The sequence below is a fragment of the Phalacrocorax carbo genome, chromosome 4 (assembly GCF_963921805.1).
Source record: "Phalacrocorax carbo chromosome 4, bPhaCar2.1, whole genome shotgun sequence".
Classification (NCBI taxonomy): Eukaryota; Metazoa; Chordata; class Aves; order Suliformes; family Phalacrocoracidae; genus Phalacrocorax; species Phalacrocorax carbo.
The window spans coordinates 4,793,044-4,815,325 of NC_087516.1; the positions used below are offsets into that span (position 1 = coordinate 4,793,044).

At 39.3% G+C, this 22,282-nt stretch overlaps 1 protein-coding gene across 2 annotated transcripts in view; it reads left to right on the forward strand.

The window, feature by feature from the left end:
* CTNNA2 (catenin alpha 2) overlaps window positions 1-22,282 on the forward strand; it is a 522,290-nt gene that overhangs the window by 413,366 nt on the left and 86,642 nt on the right. The window lies entirely within an intron of this gene.

A 22,282-nucleotide genomic window follows, 5' to 3' on the forward strand; every position in this document is an offset into this window, starting at 1 on the left:
TAGGAGAGGCAAGAAAATTATATACTGGCTGAAATGTTAGAGGTAGCATATTTGTAATACAGGTTTCAGGAGTTTTGGTCAACTTTGCACTGCAAGTGTCTAATGACTGGCAGAGAGGCACATGTGCTGCACGTCAGTAGTTCGCTGAAGAATTTTTAAAATGGTGTTTAAAAATGGCATTTTGAAAATGGTATTTCCAGTATTTTGTCAGAAGTCATGAGCAACAAGAAGTAAATTGCATTTCAGCTTTGCTAACAGTAAAATAGATCTTAATTTCTAATAAGTAAAACACCAAATAGGTGATTCACAGGACTGTGTCTGGTACTGGCCAAAGGCTGCTCTAGACTTAAGGGCTTGTTATGCTGAACTAAAATAGGGAAAAGGACATACAGAGAAGGCATAACCTTAAGACCATATTTACTCTTGAAAGGTCTTTATTAAATATATATATATAGTATCTGCTCCTTTTGAAGACACCTACTGTGTAAAGACAAATGAGAATTTCATGTCTTCGGGGATGATATTGAAACAGCTCTATTCTACCATGAGGAGCATAAAACATAATGATTGAAACCTGCGTGCTCATTGAATGGACTTTTAATAAAACAATTATGATGTTCATCTCAGTTTGCTCATTAAGAGATCAAGAACTATGAAAAATGCTTGTATTCTTGAAGACAAATATAACTCAGTGCTTTGCTTGATATTATTATGTGGCATTATTGACTTCTCTGTGCTAGCATTATTTTGAAGAATATGTAGCCCCTTTGCAGCATTGAATCATAGGAATGTTTAGGTTGGAAAAGACCTCTAAGATCATTAAGTCCAACCACTAACCCAGCACTGCCAAGTCCACCAATAAACAATGTCCCTAAGTGCCACAACTACATGTCTTCTAAATACCTCCAGGGATGGTGACTCAACCACTTCCCTGGGCAGCCTGTTCCAGTGGTTGACAACCCTTTCAGTGAAGACATTTTTCCTAATATCCCATCTAAACCTCCCCTGATGCAGCTTGAGGCCGTTTCCTCCTATCCCTTGTTATGTGGGAGAAGAGACCAACCACCCCCCCTCACTCCAGCCCCTCTCAGGCAGCTGCAGAGAGCAAGAAGGGCTCCCCTCAGCCCCCTCTTCTCCAGGCTAAACCACCCCAGCCCCCTCAGCCGCCCCCCAGCACACTTGTGCTCCAGACCCTGCCCCAGCCCCGCTGCCCTTCTCTGGACACACTCCAGCCCCTCAAGGCCCTTCTTGTCCTGAGGGGCCCAAACCTGAGCCCAGCATTCGAGGTGGGGCCTCCCCAGGGCCGAGCACAGGGGCCCCATCCCTGCCCGGCCCCTGCTGGCCACACCAGTGCTGACACAAGCCCGGGGGCTGGTGGCCTCCTTGGCCACCCAGGCACTGCTGGCTCATGCCCAGCCGGCTGTCAGCCAGCACCCCCAGGGCCTTCTCCGCCGGGCACTTCCCAGCCCCTCTGCCCCAGGCCTGGGGCGCTGCCTGGGGTTGGTGTGACCCAAGGGCAGGACCCGGCACTGGGCCTTGTTGAACCTCATACAATTGGCCTCGGCCCATCGATCCAGCCTGTCCAGGTCTCTCTGTAGAGCCTTCCTACCCTTGAGCACATCAATGTTCTTACCCAACTTGGTGTCATCTGTAAACTTAGTGAGGGTGCACTCGATCCCCTTGTCCAGATCATTGGTAAAGTTATTAAACAGAACTGGTCCACGTTCTAGCTGGGCTTTGGCCCTTCTAATTTTCATAACCTCACGACATCCTTGTCATCCTCCTGAGTTGCCTGCCCCTGCTTCCAGAGGTTATAAACTCTCATTTTCTTCCCCTGAGTTCCAGCCAAAGCTCCCTGTTCAGCCAGGCCAGTCTTCTTCCCTGCCAGCTCATCTTCTGGCACATGGGGACAGCTTGCTCCTACTCCTTCAAGACTTCCTTCTTGAAGAATGTCCAGCTTTCCTGGACTCCTTTGCCCTTCAGGGCTGCCTCCCAAGGGGCTCTGTCAACCAGGCTCCTGAACAGGCCAAAGTCTGCCCTCTGGAAGTCCAAGGTAGCAGTTCTGTTGACCCTCTTCCTTACTTCTCCAAGAATCGAAAACTCTGTAATTTCATGATAGCTGTGCCCAAGACAGCCTCCAACCATCACATCACCCACCGGTCCTCCTCCATTTGCGAACAACAGAGCCAGTGGGGCACCTTCCATAGTTGGCTCACTCACCAGCTGTGTGAAGAAGTAATCTTCCACACACTTCAGGAACCTCCTAGACTGTTTCTTCTCTGGTATGTTCTATTTCCAGCAGATGTCTAGTAGGTTGAAGTCCCCCACAAGAACAAGGGCTAGTGATCATTTGGCTTCTGGCAGCTGCTTGTAGAATATTTCTGCCTCTTCATCCTGGTTGGATGGTCTATAACAGACTCCCACCATGATATCTGCCTTGTTGGCCCTGATTCTTACCCATAAGCACTCAACCCTATTGTCACCATCATTAAGCTCTAGACAATCCAAACAGGGTTACTCCACCACTTCTCCTTCCTTGCCTATCCCTTCTGAAGACATTATAGCAGCACTCCAGTTGTGCAAGTCATCCTGCCATGTTTCCATGATGGCAGCTATGTCATAGTTCTCCTGCTGCACAGTGGCTTCCACTCCTCCTGTTTGTTGCCCATGCTGTGTGCATTGGTGTAGATGCACTTCAGCTGCGCTATTGATCTCACCATCTTTATGGGGGAAGAAGCCCTGATTCCTGCGTGACCATTCTCTGGTGCTTCTGTGGTTTATAACACATCAAGAACCCTTGTGTGTTTGCAGGTGCATGAACCTCCATCCCTACCTCCACTGAGATGGCAGACTGAGTGACCTCTCTAGCACACGTCCCTCACCGTGTCACCCCAGACTTATCTCTAGTGATCTTGGTTTTGTCCCTTCCCCCTTCAAATCTAGTTTAAAACTCTTTCAATTATCCCTGCTAACTCCTGTGCAAAGATCCTTTTTCCCCTTTGAGACAGGTGTCTCCCATCTGCCACCAGCAGGCCTGATGTCATGTAAAACAACCCATGACCAAAACCCAGAAAATTCTGCTGATGACACCAAGCTTGGAGCCAGGTATTGATCTCCTGGCTCTTCCTGTTTCTTTTCTCATCATTCCCTGCAAGTGAAAGGATAGAGGAGAACACTACTTGTGCTCCTGATCATCCCAAGGCCTGAAGTCTCTCTTGATTGCTCTTGGACTTCTAGTTTCAAGTTCATTGCTGCCTGAAAAATAATGGATAATAATGTGAGGGCTGTACCAGCAGAGGAATCTTTAACCTGGGCCCCAGGGAGGAAGCAGGCTTCTCTAAGAAGTGGATCTGGTCTGCATATTTGGCCTTTGTTCCCTTTAGAAGGGAGTCTCCTATGACAATGACCCATCTGTTTGTCTATATGGAAGCTGTTTTGATGCAGTGCGTAGGCTGACTTAATCTCAGCGTCACCTCCAAGCTAGATGAACCATTGTCCTCATTATTCTTTGGTTCCACTTGCAGAACCTGGTACCTATGGTGCAAGGGCACCTGGGAAGGTGGGGTAGTCATGGAGGAGACGTGCCTGCTGTGCCGGGCAGGAATGTCTCACCATTGCCCCCCATCCCTTAAGTCACTGTGTTCAGCCAGGCAGAGAGAGGATAGGGAATCCTGCGTATCACGGGTCCTGCCTGCCCGTGGGGCCTGTCTTGGGGAAGGTAGGGCACGATTCCAGTAGTCTGTCTCTCTCTCACTCTCCTGATAGTCCTCAACCTCCTCACCTCCTCCTGAGCTCTGTCGCTAAGCGGAGGATTTCCCGTACCTGGGCACACCTCCCGTGGGTGTGCTCACCGCTGCCGTCCCGTGCTGGTGTAAGAGCAGGGCACACCTGCGCCCCGACGCCGGGGCGGCAGCATGTTCCCGACGGAGCTGTCTGGGAAGCTGCGTCAGTCGTGGTGGGTGCAGAGCTTAGAGAGGCCATGGCGTTCTGCCTGGTGGATACCATTGCTCCCTGGTTGATCTGGCAGAGCTTCAGCCCCCTTTTTTTTATATTTTTAAAATATATTTATTTTATATATTTATATTCTTTTATAAATGGTGGGGCTTGACCGCCATTGCTCCTGGCCCCAGCTGGGTCTCGACAGCCACTGTCGCATGAGCTGCGGGCTCCTGGCATCTCTCTCTACTCCCCAAGAGGTTCCCCTGGTTTGGGAAACCCCCCTGTGCACCGCGCTGGAGTGCTCCGCTGCTGATCATGCTGGCACTGGAGCTGCTCACCTTGGTGACTGAGTCCTTTCTCTCTTGCCATGCCATGTGTTCTTTGGCAGAGGAGAATGCTATTAGGGAACTACTGATTTGACAGGTATTGAACTATCCCTTTGAATGACTTCTGTTTTTAAAACAGGCGTTGTCCTAATTCTCCAGTACCTGAGCTGAAGCAAGGAGTTAAGGTTTCTTGGTTACTCTTGACTAAAGCTAGACAGTTCCCTGATAAAATATATAGGGGGGTTTATTTTTAGTGGGAGTAAGGTACTGTTCTGGAGCATCTGACTCTTCCCATGTACAAAACCGGGAGTCGAGGTACCTCATTCAGGGTCTGGGATTCAGGTGTTTGCTATAGTACTTAGCCTGTAAGCATCTAAAGGAGGTCCTGGGGTTTAAACGCTCTGGATGGATCCTGTACAATGCTGAATACAGCAAGGTTTATTACTGTGTCTGCAACAAATGCACAGGGCTGTTGGCAGCTTTCAGTCCTGACTCCTCTGTTACTGCCGCCTGGTGACTGGAGCTGTGGCAGTGAAAAAGGCATCAGGCAGTAGGTATCTAAAGAGAGGAAAAACAAACAAACAGAAAACCCCTTCACAGTATTCGTAGTTACACTGTAGTGGCAGTCAGAGCTGTAGCTGTACACATAATAAACAATGAACATATGTACATATGTGGTTAATATTATAGCAGCCCCTCCTCCACAGATTTACAACAGTGGTGCAATTATGGGTCTAATAGCATTATTTAAAAGTTAAAATTAACTGAGCAGATCTGTTTAAAAATATGATGAGAGGTAGTGAATAAAAGGAGGAAAAATATATTTTAAAGGTTATAGTTAAAAAGAACCCAACAGCCCCCCCCCCAAAAAATAAACAAACAAAAAAAACCCAAAAAACAAACCAAACAACCCAACCTTCAACTAGAAGAAACCCAACAAGAGTGATTAACTAGCTTTGGTTTTACAAGCCTAACGCTATGTTAGACTTGTATTTTAGACCAAACTAGAGTTTGGTTACTGATTTTGAAGATCTTCAGGCACCCATCAGTAAAACAATTATGATAGTAACAATGGATGTCATGGCACTAATACCTGATATTTTATGCCGTGTAGGTTGTTCCAGTCTATTGCAAGCTGATCCTTAATTGATTCTTGTATGTCTCTGACATCTGGTACTAGCCTGAGGGTCTGTCCTTACTCTTTTCCAAAGATGGGTTCTTTTAGGTGGATCTTAATCTTTTATTTGTAAGGATTCCTTCTGGCTTGGATGCTAAAATATCTTGAAGAAATTAATTTCTAGTGCAAGTGGAATTTTGCAACCCAAGTTTCGGGTTCATCAGACTGCACAAGAAAATAAGGATTTGGAGTAGATTTATATCCCTTGTACACTGGATTTTACACTTAAAATAGTTTCATCATTTTTACTTAACGATGAACAATGGTATCTTAGCAGATGGGCTTCTATGGTTTTGTGGGTCAAGTATTTTACAAATAGTAAAATGTGGTTTAAAGATGAGACATAATCAAGTGACTGTGGAATGTAAGATCCTTTCCTAGGCACAGGGCCAGAACTGCTTGGTAATATATGCAAACACAGTTCCAGTGAAGTACGTGCAGTTGCACTTGCTTATGTTAGAGGAATTTGGCACTGCAAACCCAGTACTGTGAAAGCTCTGTAACATTAATCATTAATTTTAAAAATCAGAATCTGAATTTCTTGGATTTCTTACCAAGCTCAATAGAAAGTCTATCAAAAGGTCAGGAAAAATAACTCATGTTTTAATAATTCTTTACGTAAAAGCTACATTTTGCAATTCTGAGAAAAGAAAATGCATTTCTTGATATTTGATGAATACAAATGGCAGAATTTTCTTTGCATAGTCAATGCATTTTCAAAAATATATGCTGTAAGAATGAAGCTTATAGAAGTTAACTTTCTTTTATAGTCCACGCTGCAGAATACGTAAATCTTCTCTTAAAAGCTGCTGTTGTTATTTATGTTTTTCCCATCCCTGCCTCTTATCATAACATTTTGTCTTCTGCCTTTCACTTGACTTGCTGTGATATGCCTCGTTTGAGAATAATAACCATGAAGATGACTTCTCATTTTTCTAGAAATTCATTAACAACCAGTTTTGTCTATGAGTTTTGTTGGAAACCCAGACGAAAGTGTCATCCCATGATACTTAAGGCACTTTATCTGTGATACCTCTGTTCAGAAGCCTTCTTGTCTCAGGGTGCTTCCAGAGTCCAAGAAGGCAGAGCACCTCAAGAATGAGACGCAGCTTAACTACAATGTGAATCATCCAGAATGACTCAAATTGTCAAACAGATTCTGGGGGTAAAAGATAATAATGAAATAAAAGGGAATTTAGATGGTACCGTTCCAGGCCTGGATGGCTAACTCCTTTTCTTCAAATCATATTTCAGCAGTCACGTCTCCACTTTTCTGCCTTCTGAAACTGAAGTTAGAGAAGTGATTGTGCCTTTCCAGGTCATGATCTTCACCTCATGAATGCCTCTAATGTTTTTAAAAAATTTATCTCTAATGACTCAAAGTCAGTAAATGCCTGAGTTGTATTGCCAGCTTCAAATGTGACCTTGGCAAGTCATTTAACTTCTCTATCCAGGCACCTTCATTTGTAGCATAAGGTTAATGACAGCTTATTCTAATACCTACCACAGAAAGGCACTTGACTGACAAATCAGCTCAGATTTATTCAATGCATCTGTTAAAGCACTATATGGCAGCTAATTAATTAATTTTTATTATTCTGTTTAGTAAAGCTTCCTTGGTTTAACTGTTAGTTCTCTGGACTGTTTCTTGAAAAAATAAATTATTAGATCCAACCAGTTTTCCTGGGAGATGAAATTCAGCATCTAGTAAACTCTTAAGAGCCATGAGATCAAGCTGTTTAGTTGCTTTCAATGGGAAGCTTCAACATGTTTGAAGTTTCATTAAGAACTGTGAAAATTCAGATTATAGGGCCTTCTAGTTAAATCAGTGGATTGGATCAGGCTTTCCATCCTCACAAGGGTGGAGAAAATTCCAAGAGAGTTCTACTAATGATTTAAGTTTTGGAGGTTTTTATTATTCTTATGGAAGGGCTTCACCATTTGGTGGTCAGTGATCATTTACAAGAGTTAAATCCAGTTGCGTTATTCTCCCTTGAAACTTATTTCCAACAAAATTGGAACGAAGGGGATTTTTGTTCTTTATCATGAACTGATGCAGCACCAAATTTGAAAGAGCTGAAAATAATCTTTGGAAAAGACAGAGCCTTACCAATTTTGCATGAATTAATTATTATGAATACTTTTGTGGAGCTTAGATGTATCTATGGATTTCATCTCATACCAAAATAATCAGAGTTATCTTCTAAGAACACTTGGCTGTGGAATAACTGTGTTAGGCAATGGTTTATGGTGATTAAAATTTGATAGAGTGCAAGCAACATCAATAGTATCACAAGGCTGGATAGTAATCTGTGGCAGATGAAACCTAACAGCAGCATTTCTGTTTCTGTTTCAGTCTCTTTGTCCATTAGGCTTGCAGGAGTCTTTATGAACTTTCTCCTGACCATGTGATCGCCACTTTGAAGGTGATACTGGGGTTACTTTGGGGAGTTTAGGGGCTTGTTTTTTTTCTTTTATAGTTTCAAGGAAAGTTAGTGTTTGAACTTCTTCGTGAGACGTGATGCAGGCTACCCTTCATTTTCCAAGAACTCTATTACCTGTAGCTCCCTAATTCAGGCTCTTTGTATGTTTTCCCATCAGAGATGTGGAAACAGGCTTGCACACTGAAGACAGGAGGGAAAAAAGCACTGCTAGCATGCACAGCACACAAAACAAGCAATTGGACCTGCTCAGTGACCCCTGCTTCTTTGATTTGGTAATGAGAGGAGAGGAAAAAATGTGAAAGAAAATCTTGCTCTGGTGGTTGACAGTGAATTTAATCGAGATTTACATCAGCAGTAAGAGAACTAATATCCAACCCACTTTTTTCATTCCAGAAATATCTCTCAGAAAAGCATACAAAGTGTTTGGTCCCCAAGAAACACAAAGGTAGGCTCTTAGAGAGTGAAGTTCTGTGTAAATCTGCAATCCGCTTGAGGTCGGTGGAGGTCCGACAGCTTGGTGTGGCACTCTAGCTCACTGTCAGGATGTACTAGAGATCTTCATAAGGAATATATAGCAATGTGGTGTTTGTGTTTTTGTGCATATTGTATAAGTTCATTAACTGAGTTGGATTTTCATTTAAGATAAAACCCACAGTAACAATCCCTGAGAGGGAAAAATTTTGCTCCTTTATTTCTGCAACTTTAGTTCAATGAACAAGGAGCGTTCCTACTGATGTATTTCACAAATATCCTGTCCATGCTTGAAATGTTCTATGTTTTTTTTTTTTTATTTATGTGCACATTACCGCATTATCAGACTATACAACTAACTGTTTGCTTCTGGTAATGAAGAAAAAGTGCCAATATTCTTTCATAACTTCTGCATCCAACTTCAGTCATGAAAAAATGCATACATAGCTGGTTTCCTCTTACAGGCTGATCAGCTTTTATTCTTCTGTTTTTCTTTTAGTTGACATTAAGCTAGTTAAGAAATAATATTTAGAAGATAGTAATCCTTGTTTCTAATCAAAGGGTGTTAGGAAAGTCATAGATTAGTTTAATTCAAGCCCTTCAAGTTGAGAGATTTTATTTGAAATTAAAGCTGTGGGCTACCTCTGTGTCCTGGTGGTTCATCTGCTCATTTTAGTTTTAATTTCCATCTCAGGCCTTCCTTCCCTGCGTGGGCAACAGATGTTCTTAATTCCTAGTAAACATCATGAGTATTTTGTTGATAGCTAAAACCACAAGTCCAATTATCTGCAATGAGATCATGTAAAGCTTGAACTCTCTGAATTTATTTCTTCTGAGTCCCTGCTGCAGCCAGATCTAGTTAGTCCATCTCTTTACCTTGGTGGTGTATGTGTCTTTGAGGCAAAGTGAATTCAAAGTCTTTCAGGAAACAACTTTCTGGTAATGCTATGTCACTGGTGAGCTCTTTACGCTGCCTTTTTTACTTACATTAGTCACTGGATATTGGTAGTCCACTGGGATCTATGCCAGTCTCATCTTCTGGTTCCTAGTTGAACACTGAAATGAAATCAAATTGCCGTATAGAAAAGGTGAGGCACAGAAATAAGTGCTGCTTTGTGACTTTTTGAGCCTCTTGTGTGCCTGTCCCTGAAGAAGATAGGTTATCAAAGGAGTTAAATAATCAATGTCTACATTTTCAAGATTGCTTTCATCCCAAAGCCATCTCTGTCTTCAGGCAACATGGATCCAGCTCTGAGGCTTACAAAGTCAGCTGTAGGAGGAAACAGTTGCAGAACCTGCCTGTGATCTGCAGGCTGCATCATTAACATGGAAACATGGGTGAAATTAAACAATTTGACAGTGAAGCACTTGGCTACAGCCGATGCTGAAGCCCCTGGATGCTGGTCCCTCAACACCTGCCCTTAGCAGGTTCCTGATGAAACCCAGGGTGGCTGAAAGGGGAGGAACTTCCCTATGCGATGGCTTCTTTGACGATGTAGTCCTGATCCAAAATTTCTTCCCACTAATAAACACCCTGGTAAACAAGCATGCCAGAATCTGTGAGACTATTAGCATTATCTTGAGTAATCATTTTCTATTCATATGTCCGTTTCCTTTAGTCTTACACTGCTAACCTCCTACATCTCATAGCAACCCCAAAAGGGTTGAAGGATAATTTTCTTTGTTCACGCATCTTTCTGTATTGTACATAATAAGCAAAAGCTATACAAAGTTGGCAACCTGTGGGTAATGATGGTTCTTGTTTCCCTTCCCAGGAGAGTACAGGATTAAAAAATAGAAAATAATAATAGTAATAAAAAAAAGTGAGTGGTAAATTGCTGCAGAATCTCCATGTCAATTTGAGTGCATCTCTAGCTTTGGGACTGTAGACATAAAGCCAGTGCTGTGCTGGTTCTGTTATCTGATTTACCGTAGGTCATCATTCATTAGCAAATGACTGTATTATGTGTTTCTACTCACTGGAAAAAAAAAATCCTGGAGGATTTTCTACAAATTAAAATATATTTTGGCCACTTCTTCATTTTTTTCTCTAATTCTTTAACATAACTTCTCTTCATATCCTCTATTAATTATTTTCATGAGCAATAGCTGCGTTTCTTCTTGCAGAAAAATATATTCCTAGTCATTTCCCAATATTTTCCAGTTAGCTGATATTTTTTAATGATAATTAACTTTTAACCATGCTTATTTACGGCTGCTGTAAAAGGGATGAGCCCAATTACTCCCTTTTTAATCACTGAGTAATTTTAAAAAAATATTTTTCTAGTGAATAACACCTGCTTAGCTAGGGACTCACTTCTCCAGTCTGATCACACTACTGCGCTATGTGATTCATGAGGTACATTTTCCCAAAATAAAATGACTCCTACAATCTCTTGTACCCGTTTATGTCTACTGTCTCATACAATCCAATCACATAACAGTCTCTGCGGCTTAAAACTTACTAATAATACAATCAAGAGCTCTTGGTAACATTTTAATTAATTGATTACATAAATTATGGGTTTAGCTCCTCCTAACCAGTTGAGTTTATAACCTTAGTATACTGAGGTGCCATAGAACATCTAGGCTGGAAATCATCCCCTAACTCTTCCATAGGCAGGACTGCTTTGAAGGGAATGAATATATAAACCTGTTAGTGGAAGGGGCCCTCTGGAACCTAAATGTCCTTTTACTTTGAACTTAAACCCTTCTGATAGATTTGATTTTTATTTACAGACATGTCATCTCTTCCATCTCTTTGGTTAGGATTGATCAGGTAGAAATACAACTAGTGCTACAGCTGACTGCTACTAGCTTCCTCATCTTTCAACCCATTAAAGATGTGGTAAGGCACTGGATAAGTTTTCAAGAGGAACTCGGAGCAAGTCTCTTTTATTACTGCGTTGATATCAAGGCTTGTGCTTTTAATATTCAGAATGGCTTTCATCCATTAATTTCTTAATTTCTTCCTTTCATGTGACTATCCTCAATGTTTTGTGTAACGCAGACATCTTTCCTGCTTCCACTTGCCAGCTGTGGGGATCTGAAGGGATTATGACCTTCTGAAGATAGGGAGAATGAGATACTTGGCATGTTAGTTATTCAAAGGTGATTTTTTTCTAGATAGCCCCACCTAGCTACCCCCATTATTTAATTTTACGTTCATATCCTATTTTATAAAGTGTTTTATTTGTGTCTCTGGCAACAAGCCCTAACCATAACTGATGCTTTTTCCCAGTGTTTCTTTAAAAAGAGTACCTCAGTCTATACTCTAGAAGCTGTACGTTAGGATTAATTTTTTGCGACTCAAGACAGGTTACTCCTATGCAAAATGTTTAGCATCTTGGCCTTTGTTCTGTGATGTATTAGCATGGTTATATTTCAATCAGTGAATATTAAGAATGGTGCTTTTATATATGCATCTTAGGTTTCACTGTAAGAAGGAAGAGTTTAATCAAATAACCTGTCTTACAGCATGAAATTGAATAGAAACAAGGGGAGTGGTGGGGAATAAAAGAAAGGATGAAATACAAGAAGCTATGCTGGTGTTCCAAACCCATGATAAAGTAGGAAATAAAACAAACAGCTTATATTCCTATAGAGAAAGGGAATTTGTCATCCATGACTGAGCCACTTGCAGCATGCAGGACAGAGATAGAGGGGCTAGAACTATCTAAGAAGCCAAAAAGTTCAGTACAAGCAGTAAATCCTTCTAAGGAGACTGAAAAGACCATGCACAAAAAAATAATGAGTCAGAAGTAAAGGAGGGCATTCAGACCTGCTCAAAAAATCAGCAGAAGATGCACAAGGAAAAGCCATGTCAAAGACTTGAGGACAGAATGGCATGGTTAATGATGGAGTTGTGAACTGATGTAAAAGAAGAAATTGTAATCAAGAACTCTCATGAAGTTGAACAAAAGCCTTAGCAGCTTTCATTTTTAAAAAGGCTGCAATCGAAAGATAGGTAGATAGATATGGCAAAATTTCAAATATAGACCCTTGAGTAATAAAGTTTCTTAATCCAGAGCAAAGTACGCAAATGCAAAAATCATCATCTCCAAATACTAGCATTGTAGGTACACTAGAATTGTATGGGAGTGTCTGTGTTGCTTTAGATTAGGCAATGTGTGGGTCACAGTGTCCTCTATCCTGTTTTTTCTCCTGTATCCTATTAGCTGTATTCTAACAAGTGTAGCTGTTGTGATGATACCCCCATCACAGTTATATCCTACTGAGTCTACTGCAGTGCCAAGGCTAGCTGTTGGTAGTGCACAAATGCCAAAACAATCCTTATTGCCTAAATGTTCCTGGTCAGTGATGCTGGCTGTGTTGACTTTTCAAGTTCCTGTGGCAGAAGGATACGCTGGGAGCTTTGCAGCAAACTGAGTTTGAGTGTTCATAGTGGCACCCACATCCATTTCCCTTGGTATATTTACAATACCCTGGTGTATTTATTTTTGAGGAGGGCCAAAACTGCTCCATTCCAAGTTTTGATTAGAAAACTTTTACGGATACTGAATTCATAATCAATTAAGCCAAGTAACTTCAACAATGAATTCCCCTCAGTTATAAAGTTTATTACTTTATCTGTAATCTCAAGATGGGTATTTCATATTTTTTAGCCCTTACAGTGTGTTCCACATCTTATCTGCACCTTTCTTAAGAAGGACTTTTCATATAATAAATCTGATCCCCAAGTAGATACTTGCAGGTTTTGATCCAACTTCCCAAACTTTAGGCTGTTGAATGAGGTCCTTTGGTCTCTTCCTATAAGCCTTTTTTTTTCCAAAAGTTTAACCACCTCTGTAACTTGTCTCTATACCACACTTTTTTCAGTAATTTCACTAGTATATCTAGGTACAAACATAAAATGTCCTACTTTTTCTTAGCATGTACTAGATGGAAGTAATACCTCTACACATAGTGTTTTGTGTCTTTTCTTGAATGAAAAAATCTTGTCACATCAATACGTTTTGTGTCTTTTCCTGGAATGCCAGGTGTTTTCAGTAATGAAAAGCACCTTTTGCCATTTTAGATAATTCAGTAACTGTTGTTATTGTGTTTTCACACCTATTGTCTAAGCCTTGGACGGCCTGTGCGGCTATAAAATATTTTTCTGTCAAAATAGTTCCTCAAGATTGCTCGTACAGTCAGATAAACCATGTCTTTGCTTCCCCCAGGATAGTTGTTCTTTGGACAAAATTTACATCTCTTGCTGGAAGCTTTTGCTACTGAATTGCATGAGGGAAATGGTAACAGAAATCAGGGTGATGCTATGAATGGACACAGAACAGGCTATGAGAAATAAAGTCTGGTAGGGCTATTGGGGGAAGAGAAGGTTTTAGGGGGAATTTTCAGTGAAGATCTTTATACGTGCTTGTAATGCTGCTGAATGTCAAGTATGTACAGGTCTAGATTTTTTTTTTCCCCAAGAGTTTCCTTATGATTTTTCTTTTTACTTACTGACAACCCATGACAAGAAAACCAACAAGAAAATTCAACATTTCCTGTAGATATGGATCCAGAAAGTAAGTATTCTCAGTCATAACATTCCTAGGTAAAAGCTTGAGCTCAGAGATGAAGGAAAAGAGACACGGGAAAATCTCTACTGCTGCAACTGTGCTATATCTCATTAGTTAAATATAATAATAAAGGATGCAGAAAATAACTAGATATTGCTGAGTAAAATACTGTAATCCTAATAGCAAGTTTTCTTAGTGTTTGAAAATGGTTTTTATACCTTAATTTGGAGAAAAGTTTCCAAACAACAAACAACCACCTCACTACTCTGTTAGAATAACATAACAAACATGTTGATCACGTTTCAGTAGAAAATCCTTTTGAGATATTGATGATGATAAATGAAGACTGACTTCATGACTTAGCATGAAAAGTCATTGGTTTTATTGGTTTATTTCCAAGTTAGGAGTTCTGAAAATCAAATAAAATAATTAAGTGGATTTTCTTCAAAGTACTAGAATGTTTTTTTCTTTGGCTTCGGAGCAAGCATGAGGAACTTCAGCCTGAGGACAACTTCTTAAGAAACTTAGAAGTAGCCAAGAAAAGGATTTTAGCGTGAAAGTGTAATCTCAACAGTGAGTTTAGTTTCACAGTACACAGGTTATAAAACTCCAGGTAAAATAATGTTTTCATGATCCTGAATTGGTTCCAAGGCTTCAAAAGTTCAGGAAAAGAGGTTCCGTAAGCCTTAATCTCTTTACAATGCATTATGCTTGAAAGCACGAGGTAGAGAAGGGAGGAAAAGTCAAGATTTTTATCAATGCTCATAGCCCTTGCAGCCAAAAGGATTGTGGAATAGCGGTCCTGCTTCTAAAAATGAGTGGCTTACAGGCTAGTGATAACACCTTCATGTCTGTGTCATTATACCTAGTCAAGTCATTGCTTTATAATGAGAACTTCTTATCAAAAAATCAAAACTGGTTGTGTTACGTGTCTCCTTATTGTGCCCTATTCCATAGTTGTATCCTTTGAGGTACCAATTAAATGACTCAAGTTTTTCTTTTACTTGTAATGAAAATAAGTGCAATTCTTACCCATAGGTACGCAGAGTGTGTAGCAGATCAGCTGTTAACCTTTCCAACACACAATGGATATTGTTCTACAGTATAAAGGGATTTATAAATTTTACTATGCCCAAGGAAACATTTATGAGCTGCTGTTTGTAACATGACTGAAAAGTCCCATGGATGTGTTTTTGTTGCAAAAAGTGCTATTGCCATAATCTCAGAAGGAAGATGAAGGCACTTAGCAATGTCTATTAACAAAAGAACAAGGAAATTAACATACAGATTTTTTTAGATAGGTGAGAAGAAAATGAGAAAGAAGCAATAATGATACCTTATTTGACTCACAGTGTAACTTCCTCAGCGGGATAATTATTCTTGCTGGGATGCCAATATAGCTGAGTAGAGTTTATGCAGGAGAGGAAAAGAGTTGAGGCTTCGTGTTATCCCTCTCAGATAACAACAATATCAAAGGGCATCCTTTTTAACAAAAGAATGGTAATTTTGTTGGGTTAAGTTATTAAAATTGAAGTGTGCACAAGAAATGGTAGCAGCTGCTGCCAACGGCCACTGTACTTACAAAACTGTATAATATTAAACCTGCAATAATGCATAGTATTGGAACTAATCACTGAGTTACCTTGGCATCCTCTGGTTTAAAGAAAGTAAAACAAATAACACAAGTATGAAGCTGTCAGATTTCATATTCACAGACTGTATAAAAGGAAGCAAGAGGAGATCAAGTTCCGTATCTTGTGTTGCACACCAATATCTCAGCATGACTGTAATCTTTGCCTGTTTCATTGTATAATGGTAAATCCAGATAGCATGAATAGATCACTGGCAACCTTATACAAAAGGTTCTACATCAGTACAAAATATTAATGATACTAATTTCTGACACACTATTTTCAAAAGCCTAACAGATAAAAGCATTAAGGCCATAAATCGTTTATTTAATCTGATTATTTTCAGTCAGCCTTTTATTTACTGTCTACTCAATTACAAATGGAGGTTAATGAATCTTTCAAATGTACGGTAATATTCTAGAATTCATTATTTCTACACCACCACCTCCGCCCCAGGTAAAAGTCTATCGTTTTTCTCCTCTCCATCCCTTTTTGGATTAGAGAGGAACTTCTGAGTCACACCATATATTTTCATTTCTGAAAGTCGCTGATAGCAGTTTTCCCATCTGAAATGATGTACAGAGAATGAGATGGCAGAGAGCCAGAAAACAGCAGGAGCTCTGAGTACAATGTGCAAGTATGGTTTTACCTTTGCTCTTACCTTACATCTTTCTGTCTTTGCCGTATTCTGCAGAAGTTACCTTCTTTCTCGTCCATAGTATGACCAAAGATCATCTTTTCCTTTAGTTTTATTTTTAGTAAAACTCAGAATTCTGCTGAGAAACTTTCATCTCCTTCCCCATTTTTCAATTTGATGATTTGCAAATGAATGAGGTATTATCTGAATATACCCAAATTTGGTAGCAGTCATTAGAATGATTCATCGTTTTTGTGTGTTACATTTACAAATACAAAAACGTCTTCCCCAGTGTTTTTGCTGAATACGATCCCATTCCTTGTCTTTACCTGCCTTTTTTACCTTCCCAAAGACTTTTCATTTTTAGAGAACAATTATTTCCCACATCTTCAAAGCAGAACAGCAACCTTTATTCTTTCTCATTTTGTAGTATTTAACACAAAAATGTTTGGCATTTTGCAAGCCGTAAGACAACATGTAAAACCAGATGATCAGTTGGTGTAAAATGATAAGTATTCCTCCATCTTCATATGAACTATGTCAGCCTCCATCCACCAGGAGTAAATCCAAGGCTTGACTTGATCCAACTTGACTGAACTTAGAACTACAATGGCTCAGGTTATCTTAGCGTTTGGGTGATGCTTCCTGCCTTAAACACCTCAAGAGCACCAAAAGTCTGTCTTAAATCAGATATTTTTTTTAACCTCAAAATGTTTTTTAAATTTAGACATTATTATCTGCATTTTGTAGGTGACATCCTGGAAGGTGGAATTATTTGCCCAGAGAATATTAGTGGGCCTGTGGCAGGTCTAGAAAAAAAAGCCTGATCACTGTGATTTCTATCAGTGGTTCATCACTAGGGCTTTCACACTTCTTGTTCCAATTTCTGGATTTTAACCGTACTATCATTTGAATTTTGGTTGACTTGTTATTTACATATCACTTAAAATAGTAAACTAGATACAAGTGAGCAAAAAGCTCCGAGCATTTAGAAGCTACTAGATACAGCCTACACTTTACTATATATAAGCTAGTAAAAGTAAACATAGTATACTTCCAATATTAATTTTAAATAGCTAGAACCTTTCTAACATACAAGATGAAATCCATTTTGCCAAACTTTTGCCTTCAACTAATCTTTTAGCCTTTCAGAGGGCTATTGTCTACATCCTCTGGGTTATCGCTGTAGAGAGATGTACTTCTAAAAGGTGTTTCTTACCATCCCAAAGTAGGGCTATCAGTCAAAATACGTGGGATGTGTTGACCCTGAAGATGCCTTTCTCTCTTGTGCAACTTTGTAGGGACCCTAGGCAATTAGGTGGCAATAAATGCCTTTTAGACAGCTACTGCTGAGTTAGGTATGGTGAACCTCTATCTGTAATGACAAAAGTCATGTCTCTGGTAAAAGATTTTTACTGCAGAATTCGCTGCTATTGCATGTTCTGTACTTCTAATTCTGCCCCCAGTTACTTGCAGTGAGGATGTTACGTTCTTACGGTTACCTTCTTGTGAAAGCCTAGAATGCTTCATTTGCATGATTTTTTTTCCCTTGAAATAACACTATAATATCAAATCTCTTTGAAAGTAAGACAACCAGTGGCACACGTGTCCAAGGGGAGCATCAACATATTTCACCTCATGCAGGCTAACGATATGTTTCTCTAATAATTTCTTTTAAGTTGCAGCAAAAGAATAATAACCTCCAGCCATTGCCTGTGGTCGGTTGAATCTTAACCTGTTTGAGCTCTCTGAGCTTATTTTAGTTGGCAGTGTCTGTCAAAGATGCTCCTGTTTCCATCTTATGTGCATTGAAAGCTATCTTGGCGTGTAACTTTAACACAACAGATGGGACACAGTGCAAATTGGCTGACCTCTACTTTCAGCATTTAAATAGCTAAACTGATTTCATTACCGTAAAATAAACTTCCAAGAACTTCTTATACTGTAGACCCAGCTGAATAGCTAATAAGTGCCACTTGCAATCCTGTAATTGCAATCGATGAAGAGGTCAGTTTTCATAACTGTTTCATGGGAATGAAAGATACTTCCGTTGACTTTAATGAGAACCAGAGGGATGAAATGCCTAGAAAACTTACGTTTTCCTCTGACTAAGACAAAGAAGCTAAAATAACATTGGTAGTAGTGCACGCAGGCTTCATTAGTGTGTTTTTCCAAAGTCACACTCTTATTTTTTAGTATCATTGGAAAGAGATTGAGGACAAATGGGGCTTGCAATGTTAGGAACTGAAAAATTGTGCTAAGAGAGTTCAACACACTTCATCTCAAGACTATCCCTTTCTTGAGAAGGTTTTCTTTTTAGTACTATTGTTCTGTTGCTTTTGGTTCCTGATACCCCCTTTTCTCCTGTTATTTAACCTCCTTTTAGGCTGGATTGTAACACCTTTGTCTACCAGCTCTGAATCTTTAGCAGGCCAGTCCTTATTTTCTGCCAGAGACTTCCTGGAAGAACTCAAGAATACTGTCTCCTCAAGAAAAATAAACACTATAAGTTTATATATCTATTACAATGTGAAGATCAGAAGAGAGTAGTTACTAAAAAGCAGTCAAAAAGGACACTTGCCCCGTGCATCCTGGCCTCTGAAAGAGGCATAATGGTCTCATTAGCAATTTGTACCTTTTTTCAACGCTTTTTTTAAAATATTTAGATCTGATTATTTTTACATCTTCTCACGTCCAGGATTCATTTTTCCTACATGAATTTAGGGTCCATCCTTCCAGCTCCTATCCCATTTGTCAGGCGGAAGCGCAGATGCCTTTGAATCAACTTGCTCTTTGGCAAACACAGATGTGGGTTTCAAATATTACAAAAAATTTGCCATAATCAAATCAGTGGGCATATAGTGAAAATGTGTGACTCATTCTTTATAAATATGCAATATTTATGGATTTTTTTTTTCTTAAAAACTGAATGACTGAGATAACACAGCAACATATTTCAATACTTGCTTCCTTTGAGCTGCTGGGAGTATATCACATGCTTTATAGAAGGGCCTTTGTGTCTGATTTTTTTCAATTACACCAACTAATAATGTCATATTATACCACATAGTTACTGATATACCCATAACTGTACTATGATCTAACGCATGGCAAAACCCATCTTCCTTTAGCAAACCTGAGCACGCTGTTTAAGTCTAGTTCCTAGATCGCTTTTTTTTTTTCAGTGTTTTCAAAGAAAAAGGACAAAACAACTTTATGCAATTAAATAATAAAGTTGTCTTTCACAGCAGTTATTATAGCAGGGAGGCAGAAGTCTATATTTTTACTTACTGATCCTGTTCTCTGCAGCTTTTTCTGCATGGGTTTTTGTAGTTGTTTTCATTCTCCCTGCTTGTCTTTTTCTTCAGTAATATAATAAATAAAAATGAGATCTTGTGTGTTCTTCTTCATATCCTATATTGTAATTATGGCATTTTTGCTGTAATATTGATTTGGGAAAAGAAAAAAAAAGGCCCATCTGTGTTTCTGTGCATGAAGTAATGGAAATCTGAATCTTACAAGAGAGAGTTATTTAATCTTTATTGAGATGATTTGTAGAAGGCTTGCAGGAGAGGGAAATAAAGGAAGAGTATTGTGATTAGAAACTCTACTTTCATTTTACTAGAAACTTTATTTCAAAGTTAAGAATGTATCTGTGTATTATATAAATAATCACCTTCAAGAAGTTCTTGTGATCAAATTAAGTTTTGTGTTTATACCTCATTCTGGAACTCTGTCATACTTACATGATAATTATCATTATTATTTTTTCATCTCGGTGTCTGTTTAAGAGAGCTTTTCATTATATTAGAAGACATTTAGGGCAGAATTTTCTAACATTCTTCTCATAGGATGTATAAGATCCTGCACTTGCCAAGAAAGCAGAATATTTTAGTCAATACTTTCTATGAAGGTGCAGGAGGCTGCCTGAAAAGGCAAGCTGCTTTTTTTCTTCTCCTTTTAAAAAAGAAAAAAAGCCCTATCAGGTGGCATTGATAACCCTGCTTACATGCTCAGTGCTATAGAAATGAAGTGCAAGAAACACCATCAAGGATGGTAAGTCAGGAAATAAAATTCTCTAAGTATTCCATAACCTAATTTGTAATTCCAGTCCAATTTCTAATCTGTAAATTCCAGAAACTTTCAAGCGCTACGCCAAAGAGCTATTTGGCAGGTGATGCCAGAATTTCATTCCCTTAATGTTCACAAGTCCCCTAAATTTAATTTTGAAAATCTTACCAGAATGTGAAACTCTAGTTATATTTCCTCCCAAGCACTTACGTCGAAATCATTTGTAAAACTCTATTGTAGCTTACTCTAATGTCCTAATTCCCCAAACTTCCTAGAAACTCTTGGTACTGGTGGTTAGGTGAAGCTTTGCAAAGGGTTGTACTAACAATTTAATATATTTTCTTAAATTGCTGCTATTGATTTTTTTTTTCTTCAACATCTTTATCTGCTCCTGTGTCCCGTACTTTGTCTCTGATCCGGTCTCCTTAGTCTTTCAAATTGATTACACAGGTATGGCTCTTACAATAGATTATCATCTGTGCTTGTAACCTGTCAGAGTTGTTATAATTCCTTATTCTTAATCTTTTCCGTGCTCTGCAGTTTCTTGGTCTGATGGACATTGAGGTAATCCATGTTCCTTTGGCGGTTCCTCAGAGAGTTAAGTCCAAGCCTTTTGGCCTCATCCATATATCTGTAATTCTGAATAAAAGAGGACGAAAGACCTAATGCAAGAGCTGAGATCATTCAGTGGAATTCTCTTATTTAACAATACAGACATAGCATAACATGGCTGTAAAGCATGGTTGTCTGTAAAGCAACCATTCGCATCCCCTGATGATCCATGAGGGAGTTACGTTTTAAGGAGGAGGATGGAAGGATCTATTGGGAACACGTGTGATCTAAAGGGACAGAGAGACAATGTTTAATCATTTGTGGAAAATACTTTGTGCCTGGAGACTCTTGTGAGACCTTCCTTCTTGAAAAGAAAGGCTCCTTCCCAGAATACTCTTTGCTGAAGGCCGCACAGGCACAATGACAGTGATACCCGCAGCAGCAAGCGGTACGTACCCTGAGCTTTTTTCCTCCTCTTTTGGCTGTGTGGTTTCAACTATTTTAAAACATACAGACATGTATTTTGTCATGTCAGTGCCCTGAAAAATCTCAGGAATTCATAAAATACCTGTGAAGCTCGACCTCTCCAGTAACTGATGATAATTGTTTGATAAATATACTTGTATCTACAGTGTGTGACTATATAAGGCTGAAAAATGGCGGGATGGTGCAGCAAAATGTCAGTTTTGTGAAAAATGGGTAGAAATTTTCAATAAAAAGGGCTCTCCATTGAGAAATAAGACAGCTCATTAAATTTTGCTGGCTATATCAGACACTAAACTAGCACTAAAAGAATAGCCTTGATAATTAAGGGTAATGCTTGTAGGTGGCAGGTAGGAGTAATGGTTTTATTTGCATGGTACCAGGCGGTGCCACTCTGAAGCTGATGCAGTGAATCCATACAGCTGAAGACGAAGTCTTCTGCACCCTCTAAACAAATATACATTGGGGTTGTTAAATACAGAAAAGCAAACCATATAATTATAGGTTTGAGCTATTCTGGGAAAACCTGGAACTAGAGAGAAGCTGTGTGAAATTTCTCATATGAATGGTTTTTCAGTAAGAAAATGCAGCTTTGGGTCAACATAAACTATTTGTAAAAGTTTACTGAATTTGGCCAATAGAAATACACTTGGTATCAACCTGAGACAATTTTTTTTGTGATTATTTTACATTGCAACCACTGAACAGAAAAAAAATATTATTTAAACAGCTCTATTTTTTGGCATGTATATCACATACAAATATTCTGTCTGGCACAGTTTCTGTATTTTTATTCTCTTATTATAAAAGAATTTTCCTGAATCTGTCATATATATTTATAATAAAGGTCAACCTTCACCCATGTATATAGTCTACTTAACTAACAATAATGAACTGGAGGAAAGGTACGAGGATAAATTCATGTATTAATTTTGAAATTGTGTGGGAATTCTCACATATTTTAGAAACTTGGTCATGTTTCCTGCAGTAGGGTGTAATATCAAACATAATGTCCTGAATAATTAC